Source organism: Macrobrachium nipponense, chromosome 47, assembly GCF_015104395.2.
Source record: "Macrobrachium nipponense isolate FS-2020 chromosome 47, ASM1510439v2, whole genome shotgun sequence".
Taxonomy (NCBI): Eukaryota; Metazoa; Arthropoda; class Malacostraca; order Decapoda; family Palaemonidae; genus Macrobrachium; species Macrobrachium nipponense.
In genome coordinates, this window is record NC_087222.1 from 14679913 (window position 1) to 14704219 (window position 24307).

Consider the following 24307-nt stretch of genomic DNA (forward strand, 5'->3'; position numbering starts at 1 on the left):
GGAAATAATACTAAGACAAACAAAAACTCAATAAGGCAGCAGCTCTTTTCTCCTCACATGAGTTGCCTAGTAGCACATTCTGTCTTGGAATACATTCATCTTATAGAGCTATCGAGTGCACAACAAATACCCCCAAGCACCTACAAGTTAACCAAAAAAAAAAAAAAGGGAAAGAAACCCTTTTTTTCCCAGTGATAATACCAACCCTGTGGTGTTGTTGCCAAAATAATACCACTAGTTGTTCTCAAAATCAAAATCAGAAATTCTTGGAAGGCCCAGTACTATTTGTTTTGGTCACACACCAGAAGAATTAACTTACAGGTATGCGGCTATTACTCAGACAGTGCAACTAATAACAGACGCATGTCACAAGGAAAACATACTAGTATATTTGTAGGCTCCAGTTGATCAAGCATCAGCCTAATTCTTCTTTACTGCGAGGAGAAAAAGAATATGGACTGAAAGCAGACGCCCTTTATGCTCTAACGAAGAGAGCGAAGGGGAAAACCATCTAAGAGGGAAGCTTCTACGGCAATAACAGGACACCAGAGACGACTGGTTCATGCTGAACTGGTTGTTCCCAAAATGGGAACACTGGAGAGATCCCAAGATCGAACCAGGAACATAAGCTCTCGCATTTGAACCCTGGGGAGTATACTCCGTAGAGTTCCTCTTATTCACTCGTCCTGTCCAGTTTAATCCATGAAGTAGAGGGGAAAAAGAGGGGAGGATGACTGTTCTTGCCCGCTCTTCTCAGAACTAGAGGGTGAGGGCAATAATACATACAATCATCAACTTGCAGTGATGGTAGCAATCCGGTTTCATGTTGCATTTATGGCGCCATAACGGCCGAGTTTCTGTTATCAGTGCCAGAAGGTGCCAATGATAGAGTTGAGTTATGGCAATATAACATATCAAACAGAGTTGCCATTAACCCATTATCAGCACCATTATCCAAAACTTGTCGCCATAAGCACCATAAATTGCCGGTTAATGGCAGTTTTTGCTTAGCAGCACCCCACCAAGAATGGAACCCCTCCCCCCCCCCCCCCCCCCCCCCCTCACAATAACCAAGGACTGCCTGTAATGCTTCCTGAAGGGAGAGCAGACGTTTTCACCCATCAAATGGAGCGAGGTTTCTTTTCCTACTACTGGTTCGTTCACGTACATGTGAGAAAGAGTCAAGTTGAGATGACTGCGCCAAAAGTTGGTGAGGATTTGCCACTTCTCGCCAAGCATTTGTCTTCTCCTTGATCTAAATTTTCCAAAGAGGACTACACAAAGAACCTCTTCCTCGACTCTTGTGATGTCCTGTTCCAAGTGGTGGCTCTCAAAAGATCCCCTAGTGTTGATGAAGGTTAACGAGGAGACTGTGTCTTCGGGCATCCAACAGCTGCTGCCAGGTGAGGCATGGAAAGCCCCAAGTGAGCTGGAGCAAGGAGTGTGACATCTCAGATGGTACAGAATGCCTGTGCAGGGGCTGGTGCTCTGCAAAAATGCCTGATACAAGAGAGATCCCAGCACCTAGTTACTAATACCTGGTGCTCATCGTGAGAATCGGTATTAGTCTGATTAGTCTGGGGCAAAAGTATTTGAGAAAAGTTCAAATGCAGCAAGGCAGGGGCTGCGAACTCCTGGGAGAGGACTGGCTATCGGAAGCAAGAGGTCACTTACAATGCTTCCAACGTCTAGGCGCTAGCACAAGGCATTCAATATCAATACTAATTATGTAAAATAAGTAACTTTTCTTTAACCCTTAGTGGATAGGTAAAAAAATATTGATATGCAGCTCCTCAAGCCAGGTAAATTTTGAGGGCAGCCAATTTACGAAAAAAACACATTAAGTGAAAGAGGAAGATATGCAAATGCACATGGTGAAGAAAAATAAAAATTCTAAAAATTATTTCCTACCTTCCACGAGAAGTTGAAAATGACTATTTACAACCCCTTGTGGGGCCTCTTTTACAAGACAATTGTAAATATTACCAACTTATGTATATGTTTTCTAATAAATGATTTTATTTTCTTAGCATATTTGTTGAAAAACGTTTAAGTTAATTTACCAAAAACGAAGATTCAATAACTTTTTTATTTGTATATGCTTTTACTAATATTTCTTTGCAAAATTACATTTACAACCGACATACTATCGTAAAAGAAAAAAACTAAAACCAACAGCAGCCCTTTGGTATATTTATGAGCAAATTAAAATAACTACTAAGGTTGCTTGCATAAGCCACAAAGTCTTAATATTATCCAGGGTAAAAGTTGCCATTAGTGAATTTATGGGCTACAGAAGTATTGGCACCTCTTTCCTGCCGAATTCTTTCCAAGTTAATGGCGCTTAATATTGCTTTTTTACAGGATCAATCCATTCACCACCCCAACACTGTTATTAATACTCCTGAGAAGCAATCCATCCATTAAGGGTTAATCTGATGACTCACTAGACGCCTTTCCAGCGGCATTCAGTTGAAACCTATACATGCATGACAAGTTCAATTGAGGGTAAAGAAAACCATCGGACTCCCTTCGGTCAAATCAGCTGAGTTATGAGTCGAAAATCAACTGAGTCGGATCAGCTGAGCGCGAGTTGGACAAACATTACGGCAAGGGGATGAGGCTTCATCAGCTGAAGAATACAGTGGACCCCCTGTATTCGTGTTCTCCGGATTCGCTGACTCACACATTCACGGATTTCTCTCAGGAACATTTCCCTGCATTATTCGCAGAAAATTTGCCTATTCGTGGTATTTTTCTGTGAGACATATCCCGATATTCCTGATTTTTTTTTATCAATTTCATCATAAAATGCACTTTTTGTGATAAAACTATTTAAAAAACCAGGTATAAACATTTTTAGTGGGTTTTTCTTAAGTTTTAACTAACAAAATAGGCTGTTTTTAGCATTTTTATAGGGGTTCTAACTATTCGCGGATTCTAACTATTCGCGGGGGGGGGTCTGGTATGCATCCCCTGAGAATACGGGGGGACCACTGTACCTTATCACAGATCAAGAGGCCAAAGAATCATGCCATCGACACAATCTATGAGGTGACGAACCGCTGGAATAGGATGACAACTTTGTACTAAAAGATACTCCTTTCCAGTGGAGTTCAGTAAAAACCTATAAACTTACGACAAGTTTATAAAGGTTCAACTGAGGGGGCAACTACCGGGAACAACCCCCTCGGACTCCCTTTGACTTTTAAATCTACGAGATGCGAGGGGCCAAATAGTCACCTTCTATAACACATTCCAGCGGCTGTCTGTCGATAACTGGGACAGACAACAGGTTCGACTGAGGAAGTGACTACCTGTATGTAACCCCTGACCTCCCTTAGACCTCAGATATGTCTTCTTCCTGGTGTGGGGAAGCAGGACAGTGACCTTTGTCTAGGAGAATTGAGGGACAAGTAGCCGCCTCCTCCACTGCACAACACTTCACTGTTACACTGATAAATTCATGATAATTAATCGATGGGTAATCGATTGCTAACTATAGTACTTTATATAAGCCTAGAGGAAATTTAGGCATCTAGGCCTGAAAACATCATAAAGTGTATGAATAACATTAGCATTTCATATACTCAGACATATATTTACAAATAATGTAAATGTATGTATAACCTTTTAAAAATGATAATAACATAATAATTGTAATTTTATATCACCAAGTCCTTTTCGTATTAAAACATCAAAGTCAATACGTATATTTATATTGCCAAGCAGTTTTCACATTGAAGTCTCAGAGCAAAGTTCACTCTAATATAAGAGAATAATTTTACAAATAACCAATTACTCAAAAAGAATTTATTAGAAGAATTATCAGGAATTCAAAGTAATTGAATTCAAAGAAATCGAAATCAGTAACCAATTACATGCCCCGCTAATTGACTATAGTGGCCTGTGCTCCAGTCCGCCAAGCAATCTGGAGGCTAGTAGCAAAGATGTGAAATGTTCACAGTTGCGTGACACAATGAAAGTGCCTCCGTACGCCAAGGCTCCTGTAGCCAAACATTAACAAAATTCTCTCCTTACTACTTTTCAACCTCCACACCGTCAGTCTTTGCAAAGGAAAGGGATGAGTATCATAGGCATGGTAAACAAAAAAAAATGTGTTCCTACATTTGGCCTAAAAGAATGTCTTAACATTCACAAATTACTTCAAGGTAACTATATTTACCGGTAAGTTGCGACTACAATAGCCTAAGGCTGGTAAACAAAATCCCAAAAGCAAGGTATAACCTAAGGGAATGATGCAAACTTCAAGAATCACTTTAAAGGCAATTATTAACCAGGGACTTGTACATAACCTAATCTTCTTTCTCTTCTTCTTTCCCACCCTTATCCCTACACTAAGGGGTCAGTTGCATGATGCACTTTTCCTTACAACATCAGGCATGCTTTATTATTTGGCAAAGAGGTTTTTACAACCACATGCCCTTGCTGTCATCAACTACAGTTATTGGTGGTCGGCATAGTTTTTTACTAAATAGGTAAGACTGCAAGGCAGCTGCTGTCCTTTTAGTCACGGTTTACGACACATAGGACCTACGGGGGTAGTATTCTTGCACCCCTACCACAGGGTCCTCTTACCCATACCCTAATCCCGGTAAGGAAATAATAAATGCAAAGGTTTCGGGGTATAAGAATGGAATAACATTCGAGATTTATTTTAAGACAATTATTTACCAGTGTCTTTCTAATAGCTTATGGCTGGTAAACAAAATCTAAAAACAAAAGTTTGGCCTAAAGGAATAATGTAAAATCCAGATTACTTAAGGCAATTACTAGCCGACAACTTGCACATAGCATAAGCTCGGTGAGTGAAACATATATGCAAAAGTATTTAGCCTAATTGAATGATGTTACGTTCAAGAACTATTCCCAGAGAATACAAATATCTGGCTTGATGATAATCTAAATTAAAAAAACAAAAGACAGTACACATCTCCCGAGCGTCCCCCGTGTTGTGTTTGCACTATTTACATGATTTTCACTGTATTTGTGAACATTTTTTATAATAAGTGATGGGTCCTAAGAAAGCAAGTGCTAAGATGGGCAGTGAGAAGAAAAACACATGATGACGATGGAGATGAAGCATGAAATTATCAAGAAACATGAGCGTGGTGTCTGCGTGTGTGAGTTGGCATGTGTTTACGAGCAGAGTACATCGACGATATGTACAATCCTCAAACAGAAGGATGCTACCATGAGCACAAAGGCTTCCAAAGCCATAACCATCATGTCTAAGTTATGGACAAATATAAATGACGAGATGGAGAGACTTCTGTTGCTGTGGATTAAGGAGAAGCAGCTGGCAGGAGATAGCATTACTGAGAATATCATCTGTGAAAAGGTCAGCACAATCTATGAAGATTTGAAACAAAAGGAAGCAGCTGAGGGTGGGGAGACATAAACGCTGACTAGGGAGACGTTTAAAGCTAGTTGTGGATGGTTCGATAATTTCAAAAAGCGAACCGGGATCCCCTCGGTTGTGAGGCATGGGGAAACTGCGAGCTCAGATGTGAAAGCCACGGAGGAGTACGGTGAACGATTGGCTGCACTTATTGCTGTGAGAGGCTAAATCCCCCAACAGTGATGAAACAGGTCTTTTTTGGGAAAAAGATGTCATGGAGGACATTCATCATGGCTAAAGAGAAGAAACTGCCGGGCCATAAATCCATGAAGGATAGATTGACCCTAGCCTTGTGTGCTAATGCCAGCTGTGACTGCAACATCAAGCCACTGTTGGTGAATCATCCGAGAACCCACAAGCTTTCAAGAGTCACAAGTGATGTGGTGAGCTAATGCAAAGGCATGGGTTACCAGGCATTTTTTTCACAGAATGGGTAAATCTGGTCTTTGGTCCAGCAGTCAAGAAATATTTGCTGGAAAAAAACCTGCCATTGAAATGTCTTCTCATCCTAGATAATGCCCATGGCCACCCCCTAAGTCTTGAAGATGACATTCTTGATGAATATGATTTCATTAGGGTCCTCTATCTCCCCCAAACACAAGTCCACTGCTCCAGCCCATGGACAAACAGGTCATTTCTAATTTCAAGAAGTTGTACACAAGGCATTTGTTCAAGAAATGCTTTGATGTCACAGATAATACCAACCTCACCCTTCGTGAATTTTGGAGGGACCATTTCAACATTGTAAATCGTTTGAAAATTATTGATGAAGCATGGCAGGGTGTCACTCGAAGAACCTTAAATTCAGTGGAAAAAATTGTGGCCTGAGCCTGAGACCGCTGTGTTGGAAGAGATTGTCTCTAGGAAAGTCCATGGAGCTGGAGCTAGATGAGGCAGATGTCAACGACCTTGTCGAGGAGCATCAAGAAGAACTCACGACTGAGGAGTTGATCGAGCTACAGACGATGCAGCATTCGGAAGTGTTGCAAGAGATCAGGTCAAATTGGAGGGAGTTATTTCTTCAAGGGAGATTAAGGAAGTGTTAGCTAAGTGGCAGGATGCTTCTGACTTCATTAAAAAGAAACACCCTGATAATTTGTCTACTGGTCGTGCTTTAGCTCTTTTTAATGACACTTGCCTTACTCATTTCCGCAATATTTTGAAAGGGAGGCAGAAACAAAGCTCCTTAGATAGGTTTTTGCTTAAAAGGCCTGCAGCAAGTCAAAGTGAAAGTGAGGGAAAATAGTGGAGTTCCACATCTGGCAAAAATTGAAGTTTCACTTCACATTCACGCAAAAGTTTATTTTATGGTATCAAATTAAAGCTTGGGATCTGAGCAACATTTTATATCTGAGTGGACAACACGCAAACCTCTCTGGGGTATGTTTAAGCACATGGATCCATGGATGGGGTTAGACGACTGATGTGAGCATTGTAAAAGTTCATGGCCTTTGCACCTGTAGTGCAAAATAAACATTTTAGAGGCCAATAGTAAAAAGATTTTCTTTTATTAACAATAAATACAATAATTACTTTCTAGAAGATAAACATTTGATTTCCTTGACAAATTTTATCTATTTTGTTACCAAATATATTGATTTCACACATTTTTTCGGATAAAAATAATTATCTCAAAATATCACTATCCTGAAATATCTGTATAAGCTACATACAGTAGTGCCTCAGGTTACGAAATTAATCCGTTCCGAAGCGGCCTTCGTAACCTGATTTTTTCGTATCTTGAACTACGTTTTACATGTAAATTGCCTAATTCGTTCCAAGCCCTACAAAAACACCACGGAAAATTTTGTAATAAAGTTAAAATCACCAATAAACAATGAAATACAACAATTTGGACCATTCAATACCTAACATAACCATGACTGTACCTGTAAATAAAGTGTATTAGTGTACAGGGTACAAGAAATACTGTATGTACATGTACTTATGTATGTAGTAAAATGTGGAACCTTACCTTTCAAGTGAGGTGATGTCCAAAAGTGACGACAGAGGAGGAGGACAAATGGCAGAAAATATGAACACTTAACTTTACGAAACACATTAAAAAATGGCAGAAAACATTAACACTAAACTTTACAAAACACATTAACAAATGGCAGAAAACATTAACACTTCTTGATTATCTCCATCTTCGTTCTCCATAGAAAGCATCCTCTTCTTTCCGTGAACTTCAGCAACATTCTTGGGACCTATGGCTAATAACGTAAGTAATTAAGTTCACACACAACATGATAAAGTAACATACAGTACAACGAAAGCGAAATCACTAACACGAACGTACATTAACAAATGAAATATATGTGAACGAACAAATTCCAGTGTTTACGATAATGCTGTTGCAAAAAATGGTCAAGGAACGCCTTTACATAGAGGCATGATGAGACAGATGCTGACCAATAAGAGAGCAGGATCTTACGGCGGTGACTAGCATCAGGAACCAATGGGAGAGCGGGAGGATGGTGGCGAGTCTACAGACTTGGTGGTGCGCTAGTTTTAAAATTGTTCCCAGCAGCCCGGGTGAATCTCAGACTTTACCCTTTCGCAACCTGAATTATTTTCGTACACAAAAGCAAAAAATCTTCATCTTTGATTTCGTAACCTGAATTTTTCATACGTAGGGACTTTCATATATAGAGGTTCCACTGTACTTATGTATATAGAACAATTATGTCAACTGAAGATAAATGGATCAGTTATAACAGACCTACCTTAAGAAAGTGACATTTAAGTAAATGGCACCTGTGGGTTTTATCTCATTTCTTCTCATATGTTTATGCCTAAGTCTGAAAACCGTAACCATTCTTTAATATTGTGGCTATGTGTTTTGCATAAATTGTTAATTCATAAATGTGTAGGTTTGTGAAATGTTCTAGACTCTAATAACACAACACTCACAGCACCAATGAAGAGAAACAAGTTGCTGCTTTTCCATGAGGAGAAAACTCAAGAGAAAATTGCACTGAAGAGCAAAGTACAACATATTAAGTCTAGGAGGAGAAAGGGAGGAGGCGGTAGAAGATGAGACTGACGAGGATGAAGACGATGACCCCTTCCTGTGGAAATTGATTCTCTAGGAGATGACACCAGGACTGCACGAAGACCGTAAGATGGGAAAGGAGGGTGTTATGCCATGGCAAAGAACCAACCTGATCAAGGGCAGAGAGTTCATTTGGCTGACCCGGACAGGCCGAGCCGAGCTGAGTGAGCTGAGCAGATCACAACCACATAATTATGAGTGGTAATTGTCAGCAGAGAACTATCACCTCCCCCCAATAGACTATTCTCCTTTGAGGCCAAAGCCCCAAGAAGAAGAATAGAGGGAATCTGAGCCTGCTGTCCTACGTGTTCAGACCCTAAGGTCCTGGCACAAGAATGGGACTTGATCATGCACCAAGAAGGTGTTGGCATGCAGTTTCACGCTCTGCATAAGCCCAAACCAGACTGAAGAGCAAACTCCTGTACTGGTAGAGGGATGTAATAGCAAGCACTCGGCGAGGGCCAGAATTCATATGAATTAACATGCTTGGCAAAATTCCTAAGCCTCCCAAGGACAATCATCATGAAAACTTATCTCACCTGAGAGCTCGGATATCGCAAGAAACCAAGCAATCAGCAAGTGCTAGCATTTCCAAGGGAACTAGGCATTTGGAGAAGCTCCCAAGTCTTGTAAAACAATAATCGGGTGAGTTTCGTCTCACCCGATTGCTCAGAAACAGATGAAACCAAGCACTCAATGAGCACATGAAAATTCCCAAGAAATCAAGCGTTCGCCGAGATTCCCGACTCTTGTGATAAAAATCATCAATAATGCCTGACTCACCTGAGTGTTTGGAAATCACAGAAAACAAAACACCTAGAGAGCACCAAAAATTCTAAGGAATTCAAGCAATCAGCGAGACTCTCGTATCTTGTCAGACGATCATCAGGAGAGATCCTTCTTTGACTTCCATAGAAGTCAAGGAGGAACAGGCATAGAACCAGTCTTATATGTGAGAATTTAAGACTGGATCAAGAGTGTGATTTAACAGAATATGGACTTGAGGCTCCCAAAATGCGAGACCCATGGGAGACTGCAAATTGGAATCCTCCCAAAGGACAGAAAGAGCCAGGGAGTACATTGTATCCAGGTGTTTGAATCCTCAGAATCAGAACACCAGGTGGGAGTGTACCAAGAACTGATGAGCACTCCTTTGTGTTGGCAGAAAGGGATGAGACACATGAATGTTTTGTTCCTTCTCTCATCCTGTGCCTGAACCGGGAAGGTCCATCAACAGCTCTGAATGCTTGTGTGTTAATAGAAGCCCAAGCACTTGGAATGACTTGCAAACGAGTGTCCGACACAACATAATAAGAAAGGGACGAGACACATGAATGTCTTGTCCCTTCTCTTGTCCTGTGTCTGAACTGAAGGTTGGAAAGAGTCAATGAAAGATCCCATTACGCTTCCTCGGGAGGAGGCAGCCCCTTAGAAATCCTGCAGGAGGACTCCTTAGGGGAGGAGAAGCATCATTCCTCTTCTTGGCCAGAGGAGGCCTCCTTGAGCTTCAGAAAAGGAAGGGAAAGGCAATGGAGAAGATGTTCTTCAGCGGGACTTCTCCTACAGGATGAAGAACAGACATCATCAGAAGTAGAGTCAATAATCACAGGGCAGCTGGAATAGATGTTGTCCAGTGATAAAACTTCGGGAAAACAGCTGCATTTTAATATGATTCACAGCAGGGGAATCATACACACACTCGAGAGTCAGTGCCAGAGCATGCTATCATGTCGAGGTTTAGGATAACCAAAACAAAGAGATAGCCACCCCTCTACTGCTGTGATTTACTATCGCTCACTGTCAGCCTGCAGAAAACAGAAAACATGATTAATAAAGAATGATACTCCTCTCGTACCAAAGGGCATCCACACCATACACACCACCACATCTTCCTTACCTGACAAGTGAGCGAAGAGGGCAAGGAGAAGGAAGAATACCAGGAGAGAAAAACTTCTGAGGTTTCCCCCGGTAAATTCTCCTGGAGTGTAAGCATGAATCCCAAATTCAATACTAAATACACTAAATATATACTGCTTTCCCTTACTATTAAAGGGTGAAAAAAAGTGTAAGAATGTTTATATGCCCTTGCTGCTGATCCCTATATACATGAAGGGGACAGGCAGCTTGCAAGGCTCTCACAAAAAGTGGGTCTGCATATTAACAGTATTAATATCAAACATAGTATATTGAAAATATATAAAAACAATAAAAGAAAGATACCACTGGGGAAATTAATTAATGGCAGTTGAGCAAGATCTCACGAAAGCACGTCTTCATCTGAAGACAGCTGAAAACAAAATTGGAATGTTTACATCTGGGCAGGCAGGTCTCCCTGCCTACCAGACGGTAGTTACTGCCAGACCACCTTCTTCAAGAATTCTATCAGCTGTGTGCCAGCTTCGCTGTAATTCCTATTGTAAAGAACATCAAGTTTGTATATTGTGTAGGAACAAATGTCAGTCAGTGCATTATGAATAACTAACAGACTGGGTTTTGAGCAATCATTTATGTCATTAAGTGACTAAAGGTTCTATATAGCTTACATTAAATACTACATATAATCCATGGACATTCTCTCTTACTGCAGTGACTTCACTTTTATATCACTTACCTAGAATATGTTACTGAGGAAAATTAACAGGATACTGAAGAAAACCTGTTCTGCAGCAGATTATCAGTGATCATCCATAACAATAGTACAGGTTGTCTGTGACAAAGAGATGTGATCTCCATTAGCACACAGAAGTTTTCTACACACAATACAGTACCAATGAGATTGTACACTACGCACTTAAAGCTTCAACTTAAATGTTAGACTAATGCAGGGCAAAACATGTGTGAAAAAATGTAATTCATCCCATTCCTGTCTGTGTGGGTAATTCCACATCACTATAAATTAAAAACATGTCATTTTAAAATATGCTACTTTCACTTAAACATTTCAAAATGAAAATGTATTGCAGAACTACTGTAAAGCTTTATTTGCAATGGTTTACATACAGTACACCACTTAAAAAAGACAATACAATAATTCTGCAATATAATATACATAAATCTATGGAGAGATATAATACCATTCTAGATTTAGTTCCAATGAACTACAAGACCAAAACTTATTTCCTCACAACACTTATCATTTAGTTGTTTAACCAGACCATTTTTTCAAAATATCTGACCCTCATTGGGCTGGGTAAGAAAACAACTTGTTGAGCAGCCACCACATGTCTAAGGAAAAAAGGTTCCAAAGATTTGTGGGCAATACCTGAATGTAGATGGCCATAAATGTGCTCCGATGAGACCACATTTCTGTAACCAGACCGACAGATTCCTCCAGAATGCAAGGGATGGATTAAGCCACTGGTTTTATGATCTCTCATGAGGAGCATAGAGGTGACATTGTTGCCAGCTGCAGAGAACCTCCTCCCGATTGTCTCACAAAACCAGTAGAAAGATGTGTCTTTAGACACTTCTTCCTTGTGCGAGTCAATAGTACCAGTGAAAAGTCATCGTGATATTGAAGAAGATCCATGCAGATCATTTATCTTCTTCACCAATGCTGTTGCAGGACGAGATGCCGTCTTGGGAGACAGGAACTCTAAACGAGTCAAATGCTAACAAGAGACTTGAGAAGTTTCTCATCAGCAGTTGAATATCGACTGAGGAGAAACATTAATACTTTCAGGTGAAAGGCTAGGGCGAATGTAGACCTAAGTTTTTCAGAAGTGAATAGGGGAGAAGCAACTCTGGCAGCTCTGACCAAAGAAAAAGACCCACCAACGACACCAACCAGCGAAGATGGCTCCAATCCCTGGGATGTTATGGAGAACTGAAAGAATTATCCAGCTATTTCTGTTCCTGCTCTATGGAGGAGTTATGGAGTTCCATTTGACAACGTCTGTGTGAGAGAGAGAGAGAGAGAGAGAGAGAGAGAGAGAGAGAGAGAGAGAGAGAGAGAGAGAGAAGAGTAATTGGTGGTTGGATGGTTAACGACTGTATTGGCTGTTGGTGAGTTCTGGGTTCTCTGCAGTTAGAGATCAGAGTTCTGTGTTTTGAGTGAGTGTTTTTAATCAGTCTTTGGTGAGAGCTGGTGACAGTTAGTAGTGTCGGGAGCAGTATATTAAAGGCACTGGAAGTCAGTTGAGTTTTGTGTGTTATTGATTTGTTTGATTGATTTGTTGTTAGTTTGGTGTTGTTTGCTTTGGAGTGGTTGTGCCTGTATTGTTGGATTTGTTGTGCTTTTGAGTTCCTGAGGGTTGTATGTGATTGTTGTGGTTGAGGGGTTGTTGTTGTTGTTGTTGTTGTTGTGGGGCGGGGGGGCTGTTGTGGTTTCTTGGTGTGGTTGTGAGTTGTTGAGGGTTGTTGTTGCTGGGGGCTGTTGTGATTTCTTGATGTTGTTAGTGGGTGTGTGTGTGTGTGTTGCCTTTTTGTGTTGTTGGTTTTTTTGTGTTGTGGTGATTAATTGTGCAGTGGTCTTGGGTTGTGGTTGTGTCCCTTTTTTGTTGTTGTGTTGTATAGTTGTGGTTTGTTCCGACACGGAATACAAACCTTTCAGTCCTTTTACAATAGGAAGGTTACTAATGGCAGCTGGATAGGTCGTAAGCTTTCGAACAAGGGGTTCGGTAGTTAACTGCTTGTCTGACAGTGCGCACGCCGCGCGACTGGGAGGCGAAGAACCACTTTTGCTTTCGGCCTACTGGCGTGTGGACGTGTGTATCATCGCTCTCTGCCCGCTTCATCGTCGTTTGCTTTCGCATGGTTGTGTTTTCTTTTTCAGTTTATATAGTGAAAGTGAATTGTAAGTACAATCATTTCAACTTTGTTTTTCTTTTATTCAACTGTGAATTAAAGAGTTATGGATTCACCACGCCCTCCGATTATCCGGAGACTGTGCCCCGGAACTGAAGGGCGTAAGTGCGGGAAATTCTGCAGTTTCCCGGAAATTGATCCCCATGTTTTGTGTGCTCCATGTCGGGGGCGCGAATGCTCTCGCACCGAGCCTTGTAATGTATGTGAGAATTGGTCGGAGGTGCAGTGGAGCTTGTACGAGGGCAGGAAGAAGCGAAGGCCTGTTGAGTGGAGGAGGGCGCTTGGTACCCCGACGTCCAGCTGTACTCAGGGTCTTCTGTTCGTTTGGGTTGGGCCTCATCCCCCCTCGCGCGGGTAGAACCCCCCCCCCAATAACCCGACCGTTCCTTCCACAGGTGCTTCTGCTGCGAGGGACGACCTTGGTCAGGTGTGGGTGTCTTTGGGCTTGCAGGGCGTGCCCTGTGTCCAGGGGCTGCTCTACCATTTAGCTGGGTCTGCTGTGGTCATGCATGCTACGGTGACCACTACTACCACTACCCTGTCAACTCCAGGGTACGCCGTTCCCCCTCACCTGGTGTACTCCCCACATGCTGTGTCTGTGTCGCCTACCACCTCAGTGCAGGGTCCAATCGCCGTACCGAGGGGGGGCGTGCCGCCGCCGCCGCCGCCCGGGTTTGCCGTGCTGCCTCAGCCCGACTTCCGCTGTCCCAAGAGCTCGCCCCAGGATGTCGCTGACGTTGGCTCAACCTCCTGTGATGCCGCTACCGACTGCCGTACCTGCTCAGATGTTGCCGACTGTTCCTGCCGTTCCCGATTTGCCTGCCGTTCCTGAGATGTCCGCACCTGCCAATGTCGTTCCTGCTCGTGGCGTTGCTGTTCCAGACGTTGGTCTATCCGGACAGGTGCGTCCGGGCCCTGTTGTTCGGCAACAGCAGCCCAGGCTCCGCCCTGGATGGTTGATTTAATGTCTGTCCTGAGGAAGCTGACGAAAAAGAAGAGGAAGAAGAGGAAGGTGTCGTCGATGTCTTCGTCGTCGTCATCTGCCGCCTCTCCCCCTTCGACTTCTAAGGCTTCACAGCCGAAGAAGAAGAAGGTTGCCTCCTCCCCTCCTAAGAAGTCTCCTTCGGGAGCTTCTCAGGGCCCGTCTCACTCCGGTGTGACGGGGGGTTCTTCCACTGGTCCTCCTGCTCCTTCGAGAGCTGGGCCCGTCTCTTCTTCCGCAAGGAAGAAGACTATGGGGACCAGAGGGGTACCGGCTAACACCGGTACTTCCTCGCCTGGTGTCAGAGGCTCTGCCGCTGCATCAGGATCCATCTCGGCCTCTCGTTCGCGAGAGGTACTGAGTGTATGGTCGCCTACCGGCCATTTGGTATCTGGACCTGCTGGCTCTTCTCGCAGGAGAACCGAGAGAGATTCCCCACTGGCACAACCTTCTCGCCCAGCCACACGTAGAACGGTACCACCGAGCAGTCCATTCCCTACAACTTCACGGCTGGCTGTTATCCACCATCTCTTGTGAACGAGAGGCTTTTCTCGTAGCGCAGCAACAGAGATGGCTGGAAACGTCCATCAGTCCTCTGCAGCAATGTACCAGGGGAAGTGGGCCGTCTTCTGTGGTTGGTGTCATAGGCGGGGTCTATCTCCTCTCAGAGCCACTCTTCAGCAGGTAGCGGATTTCCTCGTATTTTTTTGCCGAGAGAAGCTCCTCTCAGTCCCCACAGTGAAAGGATATAGAGCCGCCCTGGCACTAGTCCTGAAACTGAGAGGATTGGACATTTCGAACTCGTTCGAGATCTCCTTGCTCATGAGGAGCTTCGAAAGGCCTTGCCCACCCAGGGAACTCAGGCCCCCTGAGTGGGATGTGACTCTCGTCCTTAGGAGTTTGACTCGAAGACCCTTCGAGCCACTCCGAGAGTCATCAGACAGGGATCTGACCCTCAAGACCCTCTTCTTGCTGGCTCTGGCATCGGTGAAGAGAGTAGGGAACTTCATAGTCTATCCTTCGACGTACAACACTCCAGGGATGGGGATCTGTGACGCTCAATTTCATCCCGAACTTCGTTGCGAAGACTCAGAATCCGTCGATCCCTGACGACAGGTTCGAGTCTTTCACAATCCCCTCCTTAATGGACTTCACTGATAATTCACTGGGCAACAATTTTTTACTTTTTTAATGTTGTCTAGATTTCTACAACTGATTTAGGGTATTTTTGCACGGCTGAATCAGGAAATGGCATCCGTTTCTCTCCATCAGGTCAGGTTTTTGTGCTACGTTGATTTGAAAAAAAATCAGATCTTGTGACAAAATCGATTACAATTTTGTGGCATTATCAGCAGATTTTTGTCAACACATATCATCCTAAATATGTTTTTAAGAGAAAAAAATGTTTTTCCAACAACATATATTGATTACCTGATAGAAACATCGATTACTGTAAACTGAATGGTGGGCATTGATAAGGGTAAGTACACGTAAATTGCATGTTGCTTCACCATTTTTCAAACTTCAGGGCTTGAACTTCCGTTTCTTCGAACTCCTGGAATGCTCAGCGGCAGAGAGGTCTCTCTTCAGAGTCCAACAGTAGTCAGCCATCATGACTGCGTCCTGATACCTGGTCTCCATCTCTTTCATGTCCTGATGGAATCTCTCCCCCTGCTCGTCACTCATTGAACCCAGGTACTGCATCTTGACGCTCATGTTGCAGCCCAGGTTTCCGAAAGCAGTCAGCATATTGTTGACAAGTTCTGCGTAGTTTCTGGCCTTATTGTTGCCAAGAAAGTTCTTCACTACCAAAACAAATGCCTTCCACGCTTCCAGTTCCTCTTCGTTCACTGAGTTTTCGAACTCTGGATCTCTGGTGAGCTGACGGATCTGAGGACCTTCAAAGATGCCAGCTTTCAACTTCTCCATGGTCAATCCTGGAAAAGCCTGGCACAAGTAAGTGAAGCAGTCACCATCCTTGTCCAGAGCCTTGGTGAACTGCTTGATTAAGCCGAGCTTGATGTGCAGCGGTGGGAAGAGTATTCTGTCTCTGTCCACCAAAGGGTCGTTGATGACATTCCTTTCTTTGCAAGGCACCAATTCCTCCCGCACAGGCCAGTCCTTCTTCGTGTAATGCTGAGCACGGTCCCTACTATCCCACATGCACAGAAAACATGGGTACTTGGTGAAGCCAGACTGTTGTCCCAACAAAAAGTTCACCATCTTCAGGTCAACACAAATAAACCACTTATGCTGACCATAACCAATTTTCTCCAGCACATACTTCACCGCTTCATACTTCTCCTTAAGTGTAGTCGAGTGAGCCAGGGGTATAGAGGCAAATTGGTTGCCATTGTGTAGCAGAACACATTTCAGTGATCGCTTGCTGCTGTCAATGAACAGTCTCCAATCTTTGGGTTCGTACTGTGCACAGTACACCAAGTCCTTCTCTTCAGAGAAAAAACGGAGGTACTCTTGATGCCTGTTGTGGAAGAAGCTGATGCGAGCACTGTCAGAGAGGAGTTTTTTTTCCTTCAGTCTGGATGCCAAAAGTTCGGCAGAGTCCTTTGACAAGCTGAGGTCGCGAACTAGATCATTCAACTCCTTTTGGGAAAGTGGATGTGGAGCATCATCTTCAAGAACCACTTCTTCTTCTTCTTCTTCTTCATGTCCTTCAATACTGGAGGCATCTTCGTCACTAATGTCAAGAAGTTTTCCGAAGATAGGCACTGGAATTTCGTCACAATGAGCTACAGGACGACGTGCTGATTGAAGATCAGGATACTTGAGGCTGCCCCAGTACTTTCTGTTGATCCCAGTCACATCAACAGCGCAGGAGTAGCAGTCAGTGACATGGTTTGTCGGCTCCCTCCAAACCATGGGAATTCCAAAGTTCAGACTCCTCTTGCCATTGGTCCACCCACGTAGAGTCTCGGTGCATGCCTTGCACACCATGTGTGGCGCACAAGCTTTATCCTGGTTACCAAGTTTAATACCAAAATAAGCATGGTAAGCACGCCTTATGAAGCTTGTGACTGGCTTCCTATTAGGAGCAATGTATTCTCCACATATGTAGCAGAAAACGTCTGGCTTATTTCTGCACGATCTTCTGGCTGAAGCCATCTCATTCACCTGCAAAACAAAAATATGTGCAAATTAGTCATAAGTTGGCGCATGTAGGTATTGTACATTCTTCAGATTTGTTATTTCAAGAAATACAACTTTTTTGTATCATTATCACAAAATTACAACCAGCGGCTTCACGTTTAGTTGCCACTTCCACTGTACACAACCACCGCAGCCCACCGCGTTCCGTGTTTCGCGCCACCAGCACGACAACACAAATATTCCGCAACACACATGAAGCGAAAACACCCGTACATGCACTGGTGGAACTTCCTATACACTTCGTGGGGCGGCTGCCCCATTAAGGTAGTTTTGATCCACCAACTTTATGCTTTGCCGCACCAATTTTTTGAAGATTTCGAGGTTTTTATGACTTTTCGACATAATCACCCAGAACTATCGGACCTGAATACTTCTTGTCATTAAAATAATAATTTCCAATAAAAAAAAATATTCGACATGGCATTTTACCCCAACCAACTTCTAAAATGCTCCAAACAAGCGTACATGTGAACAAAAACGTAAAAATATGTCATATGGCCACAGTTCAAAAACTTGACCTGATTGAGCAAAACCAATGTGAGTTTTGGATTCAGCGCATCGGATTCGTCCTAAATCAGCTGAAAAAAAGCAGACAACAAATTTGTTGTTGACCAGTGATCGATGCGGATGAGATGCTGCTTTGTCCTGTGAGGGCGCTACGGCGCTACCTGAAGAGAACTCGACACCTCAGGCCTGAGTGTCGACGCCTCTTCGTTAGCACTGGGGTAACCAAGAAAGAAGTATCCAAGAACACTCTTTCTTTCTGGCTGCGTGAGGTGATCAGGAGAGCGTATGAAGCTGATGGTAGTGACGACATCCGTACGCTCCGTCCGAGAGCCCACGAAGTCAGGAGCATTGGTCCTTCCCTTGCGTTCCGCAAGAACTTCTCCGTGGCGCAGGTCCTGAAGGCAGGGGTCTGGGCCAACCAGACTACCTTCACCTCCTTCTACCTTCGGGATATTGCCCACAGGTCCTTGGATACCTTTTCCTTGGGAGGGGGGGGGGGGGGGGACCCGTGGTGGCTGCTCAACACGTTGTGTAGCTAACCCAGACCCTCGCAGGCTGAAACAGCATCGAGTCCTGGTGTGACTGTGAGAGTGGATGCGTGAATGAGAGTGTGACTGGCTTCTCTTCCCATCTTTCTCTTCTCCTCTACCTGTGGGCAGAGGGTTACGGTCGTCACTACGCTGGATGAGGACGAGATGCAGGTGAGCTATATGACAGAGCCCCATCCTATCCCTTTCATTAGGGATAGGAGCAGAATATCCACCACTTCCTCCTACAAGGGGGGGAAGTGGATGCCAACAAGAGACAAACCCATAACTTTATGTTGCCTCTTGCAAACAGGAACTTGTTCTTGCTTGCTGGTACGAAGAGATACGCTTGCCTCTCTCTTAGTACTTGGTCCAGAGGTCTGACCATTGATCCTGCGGTGCACACCCTGAACAATCGGACAGAGGCTTGGATCCCTCCCTCGCTCTTACGACCAGGGAGGCTTCCAAGGTTGGGCGAACACCAGTCTGTTCACAAAAGACTCAGATTCCTCCCACCAAGAAGTGAGTCTTCCTATTGTAAAAGGACCGAAAGGTTTGTATTCCGTGTCGGAACAAATGATAATTTGTCCAAAATTGCATTTTTCCTAACTATACAAACCTGAGGTCCTTTTACACATAGCCCCACCTCATGCCACCCCTCATTCTGCAGTTTTTGCTTTGGCCAAAAGCAAAAGTGATTCTTCGCCTCCCAGTCGCACGGCGCGCACACCGTCGGACAAGCAGTTAACTACCGAATCCCTTGTTCGAAAGCTTACGACCTATCCAGCTGCCGCTAGTAACTTCCTATTGTAAAAGGACCTAAGGTTTGTATAGTAGGAAAAATGCAATTTTGGACAAATTGTCATTTTTGGTTGTGGTTCTTGGTTTTTGTCTTGTGGTTGTTAGTGTTCCAGTGACCTCGACCAGCAGACAGCACAGGATAGCCCTGGAGTATCTGGAGTTGGGTAAGTACATGTGTTTGTGTTTTTTTTCTGTGTGTAGGTATAGTTCAATTGTCCTGCTGTAATCTGAAGTGTAAAGAGGAAAGTATGATTGAGGTGAGTTTGGCCGCTGGATTGATTAGGTTTATGTGGGGGGGGGATTTACCCGCTTGTTTTTAAAAGCTTGTGATCCCGCTACAGCTCAACGAGAAAGCCTATGCTTGCAAGGGAAACTGTATAGTCTTTAGTCATGAAGACACAGGGAATGTACTGCCTGAGGAACCCCTCCTGTGTTGCTGACACCGAAGGTTGGGTCAGGGAAAAACTCCTCTCGGTACCTAGGAATCAGAGCTACAGGTTGGGTAAAAGGCATAGTCTTCCATCATTCAATTTTAATTTGGGGTGAACAGTGTCTATTGAACACCTTGCAAATTAGAAAAATATGGAGAGAAGACGAAAACTGGCAAGTTTTTCCCCAAAAAGTCATCCTGAGTCATTGTAGTGGTCCATGGGTCAGGTGCAATGGCACAGAGGACCCACAGACTTCTGCTGTACCAGGCAGTGAACAGAAAGATGGCGGGGAGTCTTCCAAGACAGATCTCTGACTGATGATTTTGCAAGAGTGTGCAAAGCATGAGAAAGGAACCCTAAATGAGAATCAAATACTACCCAGAGACCTGGGAGTTCCCTGTGATGGTAAGACAGAGAGAAGTTTCTCATCAGTACTTAAATCTCGACGGAGGAGAAACAATACTATGACGAGCAATCTCTCAGTGAAGGATTGAGGAAAGAAGCACTCTACCCTCTTATTTGGTGATAAATGGCACTACATACTCTGGTGGCGTTGCTCAACAACACCACTGGGTGCCTCAAAACCAAATCCTGAAACTCTTGGGAGGCCCCCAAAGGCTACCTTGAATCTCAGAATATTATAAGAAGGTGCTTATCATCTGGTAGCATATCTTGAAAACAACAGTCCTACAGGTATGAGCCTATCATACACGGTCGATGCATCTGAAAATAGAAGCATGTCACAAGGAGAATATGCAGGCCAAAAGGTCCTGTTGATCAAGCACCAGCCTAATTCCTTCCACATCATTTGAGAGAGGAAAAAGGATTAAGGACTGGAAGCAGACCTCCTTCATTCTACAATGAAGAGAGTGAAGGCAAAGGTGTCCCAAGGGGAGTCTTCTATGGCGATAACAGGACACCGAAGACGACTAGCTCTTAGCCGAACTGACTATTTCCAAAATGAGAACATGGGAGAGGATGCGGCACAGAAGTTCGATGGAAGATGGTTGAAACCCAGAAGATAGCAGGTGCTTCTCTTGAAGGAAGGATACCTACTACCTGGTCTCAGCTATGTTGTATTATGAAGTCCAGACTATACAGACAACCCTCCTTCCAAGCACCAGCAGTAGCACACCTGTTACGAGAGAAGAAGGCTTGGTATTTTCATGATTGTCCTACAAAGCCTGAGACTTCTTAGGGATCAAGGAGGAGCTGGTCCGACCCTAAGGCCGGGCCATGCAAATACAGATACCTGAGGGCTTGGCCATTGCCCAGAGGACAAGGCAGATGCCCTGGCACATTCCTTGCCATTTGTAAGGGTCGAGCAGGACTTTGGGACTTACAAAACTAGAGATCTGAATTAGGACAATGTCCCTCTTCTTAGCACCAGAATTGCCCACAGGTTGCTGGCTAGTGCTGGGTAGGGAAGAAACACCCCCACCCCAACCCCGCCTGGTCTCCAGAAGGTGGAGTCCTCTCCAGGAATGATTGACTCTGAGAAGACAAAGGCTTCAAGGAATGAAGGATCACAGATATCATAAGAGATATCATAGGAGACTGCCTGGAGGGAAACCATAGCAGTATCATCCAGGCTCACTGTCTTGTGTTGTAAGAGAAGATACCCTTCATGGCAAAGAGAAACAGCCTGAGACCTGAGTCTGGGCAAAGCAAAGACAGGGCAATCTGCAGTCAGCACAGGACCTCTCCAAGGTAAAAAAGAATCGCTCCTGTCATGGCAGCAGAGGGGAATGGAGCTTGACTGGGCGTCTCAAAACTGAATGAACTCCTTGTTCTGAGGATAGGTATTCATCTAGTCGAGAACATCCTCACAAACAAGGAATGCAGTGACCCTAAGAAAACCTTGTCTCTCCTGAAAGAGAAAGGGCCTCGAGCAGTGAGGATTATTCACAGGGGAAGCTACAGTCCTATCCCCCAAGATCAATGTACACAAAAATCTCTGGTGATTAAAAATCGAGGATATTCGTATCCCAAAGAAAACACTCCCAGGTTTTCTAGGGTATGAAACTCCTGATCATCTCTCCTTGAAAGGAGATTAAACAGGACCCAAGGAAACTTTCCTTGACTCCTTGAGTGTACGACGAGACAATCTGAGAATTAAAACGCCAAGTCGCCGCCTTAAGCACCTTGGCGACAGAGACATTCTTCATAAAAGCTACTGATGTAGCAACTGCTCTAATACTGTGTGCTCTCAGCGCTGGTCTTCACAGGCAGCTGAGGAAAAAGGATACACTATTCTTTGACATAGGTCCCTTGGCATTTCGGAGTGAAACAAACAGATGACGGGGACGACCCTGAATGTCCTTCGTGCGATGTAAATAGCATGAGAACACCCTAACAGGGCAAAGAACTACTTCCTCATTCAAATTACTGTCAAAGTCGACCAGCGACTTCAGAGCGAAAAGACCTGGGAATGGGATTATCAGACAGTTCAGTCTTTGCGACAAATTCGGGAAGGTATGACAAAATCATGTCTTGTCCAGATCTGGCAACCAGAAAATAGCGCTTGCAATTCATGCACCCTCTTTGCTGTTGCCAGCAAGACAAGGAAAAATGTCTTAGAAGAGAGGTCCCTAAAATCGGCCATATTCAGAGGTGGAGGGAACCTTAAGACTTTATTAACGTCCCATGTCAGAGGAGAACACTGCGGACTGGGTTAAGATAGGAAAAAAGATCGAATTGAGTCTCTAATGACATAAGAAGAGATTTCAGGGATCCTTGCCTTAAAAACATACGAATGCATCGACCTATAACCCTCAGTGCACGAAGGTGACAGGTCCCTGTCATGATATAAATGAATTAAAATCTCCACTATATTTGGTAAGGAAGTTCTTGAAATTGAATGCCATTGAGACCTACACCAATGTCTGAAAACCGACCATTTACCCTGATAATTTACTCTAGATGATTGCCGTCTGGCAAGAGCCAACTGTCGAGCCACTCTGGAGGAGAACCCTTCGTGCTTGGAGAATCTCTTGACAGTCTCCAGGCATGAAGATGAAGCATGTGGAGCCTCTGATTGAACCGATGAAAATGAGGTTGTCTGAGAAGATGGGAGGCTCCACCAGCGCTTCCAGTAGGTCGGGAAACCACTCCTTCTGTGGCTAGAAGGGGGCGATCAAGGTGAGATCCAGATGCTTGGTTGCCCTCACTTTGTTTAGGACTGCCCTCACCAGAGTGAACAGAGGAAATGCATATGCTTGAAGGCCCTCCCAGTCCTGCAAAAGAGCATCTGTCCTCGCACTCTGAGGAGTCTGGTAAGGGGGGAAGAAGATCTGGCACTGAAAATTCAGTGAGGTGTCAAACAGATCGACTGTGACAGGCCACTTCTTTCTGAGGCTGTCGAAGACTTCCTGGCATAGTGTCCATTCCGACCCTTGAACTTCGTTCGGTCTCGACAATGCATCTGTTAAGACAATGTGATGGTCCAGGATAAACTGAGGAACCAACGTAATCCTCCTGTCTTCTGCCCAACACAGGATTGATCAGGCTTCTTGAGTGAGAAGGTCCGACTGTGTGCCACCTTGGTTTCTTAAGTACGAGACTGCTGTGGTGTTGTCGACGAAGATCGTTACAACAGACTCCAACAGTTGAGCCAGAAATGAAAGAAGGCCTATGTACACTGCCCTTAGTGCCCTCCAATTTATTGACATGATCCTCTCTTCCTCTGACAGCTTCAGAACCCAGGTGCGTGCCCCAACCTTGATCCAAGGCATCTGATCAAAACATTAGGTCTGGCAGAACTGAAAGAAGAGATGTCCCTGACTTGAGGCAGTGAACTTGCATCCACCAACAGAGATTCTTCTGACATTGTGGAGAGGAGGTGACTATCGTGTCCTCGGACATGAAATCCCATCACCGGCGAAGTGACAACTGAAGGGACCTCATTCTGAGACTACCTCCAGGAACCAGTTGGATGAGGGATGACAAATGGTATAGGAGGGTCCTCCAAAGAGAAACTGGCTGCATTATGGAGGACAGAAATTCTTCGGCCAGACTTAGAAGCCTGTCTATCCGTTTCTGAGAGGGAGAAGCCCTCAAAATCTGGGAATTCAAAACAATCCCCAGATAAGTCATGATCTGGCAAGGGATTAGATTGGACTTGTCGAAGTAGACACGGATGCCTGACTCAATAAAAAGAGACAGAACTATCTCCCTCGACCGGAGACATTTCTCTAGAGGGTCGGCCTGCACTAGCAAATCGTCCAGATACCGAAGCATCCTTACATTTAACTAGTAGGCTGGGAGGACTGCAGGCAATTGCCAACCCACGGTGGTGATCGAGCAGCAGGTCTGGAGCAGCAGTCTCCTTTTGGAGAAGCGCTGGACTGAGGATGGTAGCATCGATCTTGGGCGTCAGGGGAGCTGCTACCAGTCGTGCAAGCCGTCTGGTCCCGGTGGGAGCGACGGTCGGGTGACTGGTAGTGACCACTAATCCAGTGAGTGTGAGCATCGTCCTCTCGACGCGCCATGGTACCAGTGGTGACTGGGGGGACCTCTTCCCAGCCTCACCACGTGAACAGTCTGGTGGGAACGTCACGTCAACCCTGGGTACCGGATGATCGCTGTGCGAGCGATCGCCGGTCT

General features: G+C 44.4%; 1 protein-coding gene across 1 annotated transcript in view; it reads right to left on the reverse strand.

Annotated features, from left to right (window-relative positions):
• LOC135204722 (gastrula zinc finger protein XlCGF8.2DB-like) overlaps positions 1–24307 on the reverse strand; it is a 320344-nt gene that overhangs the window by 278511 nt on the left and 17526 nt on the right. The window contains exon 2 of the mRNA XM_064234876.1: positions 11092–11187. The gene's annotated coding sequence lies outside the window, so the exon portion shown is untranslated. The remainder of the gene's footprint in view (positions 1–11091; positions 11188–24307) is intronic.